This window comes from Larimichthys crocea, chromosome XXIII, assembly GCF_000972845.2.
Source record: "Larimichthys crocea isolate SSNF chromosome XXIII, L_crocea_2.0, whole genome shotgun sequence".
NCBI classification, from domain to species: Eukaryota; Metazoa; Chordata; class Actinopteri; family Sciaenidae; genus Larimichthys; species Larimichthys crocea.
Genome location: NC_040033.1, coordinates 9,133,172 through 9,142,145, shown reverse-complemented (window position 1 = coordinate 9,142,145; position 8,974 = coordinate 9,133,172).

Genomic DNA, 8,974 nt, shown 5'->3' with positions numbered 1-8,974 from the left:
CGTCATTTATTAGGATTTTTACTACTACAATCTTTTCTCTGTCACCGCCGGAGGTTATGTGTTTGTTAATTTCTCACATCTCTGCACAGGATGGAGAGTGTGTTGCCTGGATGAAAAAGGAAACCTTCAGCTCCTGTCTTTTCCCTCTCCGTTCTCCTCCTCTCACTCGGCTCAGCACCCTACGGCGCGGCAAAGCTAAGCAGACGGCTGTCCAGACTCCCCAGATCATTACACAGGAATCACACTGGGAAAGGTGTGTGGGAAGTGGTTGTGACTCAACGTGCGCACCAACGTTTACTGACATTCATCTCCATATGTCACAACCCCCGTCCAATCAGAAACCACGGATGTTGATTTGGCGTCGGTTTCGGGGGAATAAACAAAATTTGGTTGCCTACGGTAGCTGCATGTTACACATTTATTATCACACCAGATAAGATTGTATCTCCACAGACACAGTTCATTTACATACATATCAGATAAGTTTACATTTTGTTTTGCAGCATGCTCACTGATCTAGTATAGGGAGAATAAAACATACTGTTTAGACGGGGGGGAAAAAATCTCAAACTGCAAATGAACACCCTCAAATCTCAAATGAAAACGACCAGCTCTTGTACCGACTCCAATTACATTTTGGCATATCAGTATGAGAATACATACTCCAGAGCAAATTAAACCCCTTGCTTAACCAACCTCCCCCCAGCAATTCAATTCTATGCAGTGCTGAAATCACTTCCCTGACTGCACTGCCAATCTCTCCATACGAGGGGAGAGATTCACTCCAGTCTATTTCTGAAAGTCTAATAAGATGAACCCTCACACTTGCCATGCTTAGATAAGGAGCCGCTTGAGTGTGTTGAAGTGTTTACCATGGCTCAGACTTGCCTTCCATATACACAATACCCCCTCTGAATGTCTTAACCATTTAATTTCCTTACAAATGATTTCTGGAACAAATTTGTAACAAAAAAGCATTAGAAATTCATAGCTCCGGTGCTTGTCGCTGAATAAATGATTTCCTTTAGTAATAAAACTTATCCTTAACATAATGGATAATGTTGCATTCCAGTCAGAGCCAATGTTTAGGTTGGTCATTCAGGGTAGCTACAGTTACACTTCTGGAATGACCTGAGGGAAGATTGGTATAAGATGAAGAGGGAGAAGATTGTTGTTCAATCGGCATTCTTTGGCCTCACATCTTGTTATTAACCTTGTTATCAGCCTCAAGGCATACAGTTCCGCTCTGTTTATGCATTCCTGCTCTTATTGAGTGGCCATAGACCAGACTGCCATTTCATCATAGCCTGTTAAATTACCGAGTTGAAAGATAGCCTATCTCATCAGCCAGACCGGCTGTGAATCACTTTTGTGTATGATGCAAAGCAGAAAATGTCATCCTCCGTGTTGTTGCTCCTCATGTCCTCCGAGAGGCCGGATCCACCTCCAATTTCAGATGCATCAACTTCCCCTGCTCTCCGACTCCCACGCGAGCAGACAACTCTGCGGTAGCGGGCGTTTAGGTTGTTTTCAAAGTGCACGAGCAAAATGCAGCATGTTAGTTATTCATTAATGACATTATTCTTTCAAGTGAGCGCAGAGAGGTTTGCAAACATGCCTGTACGTGGTAGCTTTTACACACACACTCCCACACAGATCAGCTCAGAAGTCTAAAATAGTCCACACAGTATCCTCTCTTCACTCATCTCTCAGAGTGAATTATTGAAATGGAAAACACAGGAAAACAAGAAAAATAGTCTTTTTCTACATCTGATGTTTTTTATGTACTATATAATGCTCACACACTTTTCCTGAAATTACATTTCGCATGAAAAAAAATTTTTTTTTTAGAAATACAGCACATTCCAGCAATAGCCAAACTATAACCTTGATTGCATGATCACTCAGGCCACAGCAGTGTAGCATAGCTGCATTGGTTGATTGTTCTCTCTGAGCTACTAGTACCCCTTGATTATTGCAAGTGATTGCTCTTCAAATTCCTTCAAATATGACCTGTAGTAATCAGTGTAACCGATTTGTAATCACTTTGTTCATCTGAGTCTGGATGAAGGAATGAGTTTAAGCAGAGTACAGTAGTAGAGTTGGCCGCTGTTTAATCTACTTGGTTCCTAGTTTGTAATCCTCTTTCTTCTACCCTGACCTCCAGGGCTTAGAACACAAGACTGAACACACCAATCTTATTCAGATGATACAATAATAATAATCATCTCTCCTCCTTCTGTCCCGTGCCCCTGCCTGCACCGCATGCCACCATGGATCTTTGTAATTATCCCTGTGCTGCAGATGGCAACATTTGATTAAAATCCTCTCCAAAAAAAAAAAAAAATCATGCTTTGTGCCCATTTCTCTGGACAACAGAATGTAATGCTCCACCTGAATGTTCAAAGTTACAGTAGCTACAAGGGGGCGACTCTGAAAGTGGTTTATCACAATAATTGGTGTTTTTCACGTTGGCCAAGAGGGTGGAATGGAAGGTAACAGATGTCTGTATGAAAAGAGATGTAGGTCACTGAGTTTCCTGTGCTCCCATTGATCCCATCAGATAAGGAGGAGGTTGTTTCGAAGGCTGCTTCCCGCCATGACACCCTATCAGATCTGTAGCCCCATATTACTTCCTATGTTTGAGGAAAATCCATGTCTTTTGAGACTGCTGGAGAGGCCATGTCAGAGTAATTACCGCGCCATGATATCATCTACACCCACTTATCCTCAAATGGCAATAGAAGCAGTTTTGTGGTCTCCTTTATGTGCCTTATCCCTAAATGTGACAGGATTTTGAAAATTAGTATAATTTTCATGGATAAATCAGAAATAAACAAAATGATTAAAGGCATAGTTGATGCTCTAACTTCCTGTATATGTGCTTATTACCATTTATAGCAGACAGTTCCAGGAAATCTTGTACATGCATCCCTCTAAACATCTCTCGTGACACTTAGGTCTGTTGCTTGTCATGGGGTTAACAAGGCGTTTAATGGTGTAATCCTCATCAGCTGCCAGCCTGGCAGACTGTCCTCTTAGTGACTTATCCCCTGAACCACAGGTCAAAGTGCCCACAGCCCAGGAAATCCACCAAGTCCATGAAAACCTGAGGTTTCATGAAAAAGTGTAATTCACAAGTGTGTGAAAACAAATGTGTGTTTGGTTAACAGAAACAGATCTTTCACCGTAAAAGTCACACAACCCCGACCAACCCTGAATGTGACCCCCGTGCTCACCCACCCCCTCCCTCACGCTCCTGTCAGCACACGACCTACACAACCCCCGCCATCCGTGGTGGATTATGGGAAAGCCTCGGGGCAGGCTGACTGGCTGGTTTCACTATCTGCCGGGTGTGACCCACATCCCTCTCTCCAACTAATCCTTTTGTTCCTGAGAGTACCTAACCACATCTAATCCTTTGTGCTGCTTTATTTCAGCATTAGATTTCATCTCATCCAAGTGTTTTCTTGATGATACCCTTCATTCCCCTCATCAATTGTTTCTGGATGTGCATTGAACCGTTTTTGCCATGGGCTCAAATAGAAGGAAAAAGACTTTTGGTAATTTGAAGTGTTATGTTCTGATCTCATCTTATCTTATCAACCAAAGCACTTCAGATTAGTGGACATGCAATTATTATGCTGTGTGTACCACTAGACTTACCCACTGTATATGAAGTGTTCATACCCTAAAACTGTCCATGATCTATTTCAGACAGTGAATTGATTCATCTTCCCTTTGAAAGTCTTTGCTACAGTCAATACATCATTAGTTCACATCTTCATTCAGATGTGGATCTGAACCAGTCGAGTTCCTTCTTGTGTTTTTTTTCAAATCCTAAAAAAACCAAATAGTGTGTCAGGATGAATATACCACGCTACAATAACCACCATGTATTGACTGATCAGTCCGATAAAACAGTTAATACCGTGTGACATGTCAGTGTTGAAATATGAAGAAATATTGGCTTCTTTTGTTGGCCACAGTAACTCGAATGGATTTCACATCACTCATAGTGGCTTTCAGGTTTAATGTTTCTTTAATGTTTTTTTAATGATACTAGATAGAGAATAGGCCATATTTATTCCCATCTCTCGCTCGCGCTGACGCGCATATGTGCACGCCGACACACACAAACAAGAAGTAAATTGGTCAGAGCCTCTTTAGCCATTCAGAACCCTCCAACAATGATCCTAGTATGTGCCTTAATAAATAAATAAAGCTTTCTGCATCTATTATATATGAATTTATAATATAGGAACATAAATGATAAAGCTACATCGTAAACCAATGTTAAATTTAACTGTAGATACATTATTATATGTTATCTTAGTGAAGAATCAGATTTGGCCTGGTAAAATTATAAAAAATTACAGTCTGTACATACTAAATACTTCTATTTGCTCCATTATCCGATAATAAAAATGGTCTCTTTCCTCTTTCATTTTTTTTTTATGACCTTTCATTAACAAGTGCAAGTGCAAGTGTAGCTTCTTCCACAGATTTTACCTCTTAAATATATTAGTTAAAGCACCTTTTTTCGTAAGCCTGTTCACCTGTTAACATGCAATTTCCTCTGTCACCATCACAGCATGTAGGAACAGTAGCCACAGTCCATTTTTCATCTGAGACTAAAACTAAAAAGCTGCTGGAATTTCTGTACATTTTTCAACATAGCTCAGGTAGCGATGCTGCTATATGTCTCATCCATTTGTACTTAATCCGCAGCCAGGCAATGGAGGACAATGCAAACAAGACTTGATGAAAAAGCGTAAAGAACCCACAGCTGATGGATCGGACAAAAGCTTTATACACATATACATGTAGATTACAATAATACCAGTGGCAGATTAGTTTTTAAACAGGTGAGGTAGACTAAAGCAGCTTCTCATTTCCAGCTGTCAACTGTCGCCGGCTTATTTTCTCAACTGTAGATAGCTAACTAATTCATGAGTTTGTTGAAAACACTGTTTTTGGCTGACTTTTATCTGACAATGGGAATCCCATAAAAGCATCTTAAGTATACAAACAGTATACAACAACCATTAGAGTCCTTGCAATGTGTCAGACCTGAATTGTATTTTTTTCATTACCATGCCAACCCGTCCAATAACCCATTATTCTGAACCCAAAAATCAGAAAAGTGTCCAATTGAAACAAAAGCCAATTTGCCCCACAGCACGTTATTCAAAGAACAAATGCTCGCTACTCTGTAGGCTGATTGTTCTGAAAATACACCAGGTGGTATCAACAACTTATCTAACTTATTAAATAATTTATTTTAACCCAAACCATGATTTTTTCCTAAACTAACCAAGTAGTTTTTAAAGCCTAAATCTTACCAAAATGCGTCTCTTTCACATTATTAACCACATGTTCATTATTGTCACTTGACTTAATTTGTGCCTGCATGTCCAAATACAGATATTAAGATGATATTATGGTAAAAAAAAAAAAAATTCAAACTGTGTGGCTCTTTGGCTTACATAAGACAAGGAAGACTTTCGGCTATTGTAGCATTTTTCAATAGTATATTTAATGTTTTTCATGGCTTTTAGAACAAGGATGAACCATGTTCTCTCCGTGTCTGCGTGGGTTCTCTCTGGGTACCCCAGCTTCCTCCCACAGTCCAAAGACTTGGGGAAATTGTCACAGGTGTGAATGTGAGCGTGAATGGTTGTTTGTCTGTACGTGTTGGCCCTGTGATAACTGGATAAGGATAACTGGTTATGAAAAATTAATGAATGCTTAATGAATGCTTTAATGTAGTAAGCTAGACGTGCTAATATGTGCAATAATTACTTCAGTGAGTTTGTGGGTTTAATGGTAACACTGCAAAAATACATTTTTAAATCCATCATTTCAATAAGTCACAGTGTATTACATTCTTTTCTAGTTTTCATAATTTCCAGCTCTGAAGTTTGAACTTCTGCCTCTTGTGAATAGCGAACATCAATCTATTATGTCATGTGAGGGCAGATTTGACACATGTTTTTCCTTGTTACAAATCATTGTGTGAACGCTGAGAATCCCAATTTACCCTGCATAATTGAAAACCAGTGTCGCTGCGAGCTCTGTGTATGAAATGAGTGGTGGTATTATTTAAAATTTAGCATGAAATGCAAAACATATTTACTAGATAACAGGGTGTAAATACCACCTAGAGTATCACCTTACGTGGTCCTAATTATTCAGCTCAATAAAGTCGGCAGTTACTTTGCACTCCTTTTTTTTTCTCTCCTTTTCATTGCTGCAAAGTCTCCCATTGGCTAGTCCAGATCCAATTTATGCAGTATTACACTTTCAAGGTCATACTTTTGCACTTTGCTCTGAAGATGATGGTTTTAGATGAGAAGAGTTCTTCAGCTTCACAGTATGTTTCTCAAAGCCAGAAGGGAGTCATAAAATGAATATGTGGGCTGTTGGCGGAGGAAGATAGGGGTCATGTTTTGTCTCAACATGTGGATGCACTCACACAGACTCTCCCTTTCTCTCTCCCTCTCTCTGTTTCCAACATACACACACACACGCAAAAGGCAAAACCTTGGCAGTCAGACACCATAACTACTCAACAAATTGCTGTCCAGCCCGCCGTAGGCCCGTGTGCGTCATGTCTCAGCATTTCGAACGACAGCTTTGAATTGCTTATTATGCAGTTTCTCTGGAGTGCTCTGCTTGCACATGCAAGCCACAATCTCTGTGTAGCAGCAGCTGACTAGGGGAACTGTGGAAATAATTGTCTGTCGCTCTTTGTTGGCTGCTTTGACGTCTGGTGAATCCCTTTGTGGTGCGCTAACAGAGTTGTTTGAAGTCTCTGTCAGCATGGTAGGCAGTGGCATGGCGCGAGTGTGCGTCTGATGCTATTTCACATCTGTGCTGCATTCCACGATCCACACTGTCAGACTGGCTGGTGGGCAGATGAGAGGTTGGAAGGGAAGAGCAGGCTGAGCATAATAGCTCCAGGTCTGACCTGGGCACATGGACAAAACAGCTTCTGAATGGAGATTTAAAAAAAAAATATATATATATATCATCTTGTACTTTATTTCTGAGACAGGCCAAACGCCCAGACAATGGCAAGGTGTGCTGTCCACTCAGGCATTTTTTACCATTTAGAGTGCGAAGGCTGCTGCATGATGCAGCACACAGTCAGCATTGTGATGAATTGCTCTATTTTTTTATCAATTGCGGATGTCCAAAAGGCCTTGATTGTGTATATATAGTGAAGTTTTAGACAATGATTATTTTTTGCTTTGCTACTAGCTTTGAGTCAACATATCTGAAGCATTAATCAAAAGCTAAAGGAAATAAAATTGCTCCAGAGCTCACTATCGACCCCAACGATGGATGTGAGTGTCTAGTGTTTATTCAAGCATTGTTTCTCAAATGTTTACTCCTGTAGTGCTTCAGATCAAATATGTGGAGAGTTGAGAATCTTCGAATAACTGCAATCAACTTTTTATCAATTTTACACTTGTCAGATTGGAACTATTGTTCATGAAACGAATGCACAGCGTTAGGAGAACAAGGTAGGATGCATGTCTTCCGATTGTCCTGGGGCACTTAGCTCTATTGGAACCATGTTTGACTGCCAGTAACTTTATCATGCTGCCTGCAGAGTGGTTACACTGTGAGAGAGGCTGTGGTGTATTTGTATCCAGGGGTATCAGCTTTCATACTACCTGTGCACTGTTAATTCCCTTCCAAAGCTCACATGGAAAATCCAACAAAATCCAGGTTGAAACTTTCCGAAGTGCTGTCAGCTCTAGCTGAATGTCACTCACTGAGGTGGACAGCCATCAGAGAAAATGTTCCATTTTGTCCACTCGAGTGTCACTAAGTGGTGGATGCCTCCAGAGTGAGCCGTGCTGCAGTTCTGCAGCTGCCTGCGGGCCAAATGTGAAAAGCACCAAGGATTTTAGCACTGCTTTTCACAGACATAGTGGAGATGCCATGTGAGGTCACAGAGGAGTAAATATAGCCCCGAGAGGGTGTTAAAGACCTCGGTCTGGGTCCAGGCTCATGTCAGATGTGTCGTCCTTTCTATGCTTTGGAGAGCAGGGAAACTAAGCATATCATTAGTGTGCACCAACGTGGGTAGGACAGACGAAGGGCAAGCAGCGAGTCTAATGCTATAATGGTTGTAGAAGTTTGAAATCCGTGCAATATAGACATGTATGATTTGTCTTTTTCGAGACTTCTAACATTCAGTAGCCTGTCTCTGAAGCTTAAGCTCGAACAGTCACCACAATCAGTCCAAATGTCACCTGGTATCATCTCCAACTTGCTAAATGCTAATTACATCTTGTCTGAGTCACAGCGTAGCATATGGCAAGTGATGAGATTTAAAAGAAAAAAATAAAATCTTATCTCGCCTTCAGTGCAGACACCCTGAAAAATGCACCGAAATAAAGCCTCGATTTTGAACAGATGTGCACATCAGAGTTTGATTCATTGGGCGAGGATGTGCAATTGGCATTCAGTGCTATCAAGACTGCTCGTGCTTGTACTGATCTGCGTGCATGGTGGATAATATTTTGTCTTTAGCGGGGATGAATACAAGCCTCGATAAGTGAGTCTGCTGAATAAATGATGTTTATAATCATAGCCCTGGGTGTCAGCTAATGTGCCTGGGGAGACGTGGGTGGGGAGTAGTGGGGGATGGGGGATGAGGAGTTCCAATCATCTGTCCAAGCAAGCCCCTCCAAGGCAGATGATAATGTGGCTCTAAACTGCTGCACGGGTGGGTAATGGGATTGTAAGCACGCTGGTCTCCTGCTGGATAAGCTCCCCTGATAGCGCAACTGACCTCCTCCACCAGATAGCTAGGACAGGGATTCGGTGTATGTGGGTGTGTTTAGACTGCAGGTATCATGTATGAGACAAAAGGGCAATGGTAGGTGTGGCGGTGGGAAGGTGAAAAGGTAAGAGGTGTTCACATATCCTGAGCCAGAAAATATAGGGGAAGAAG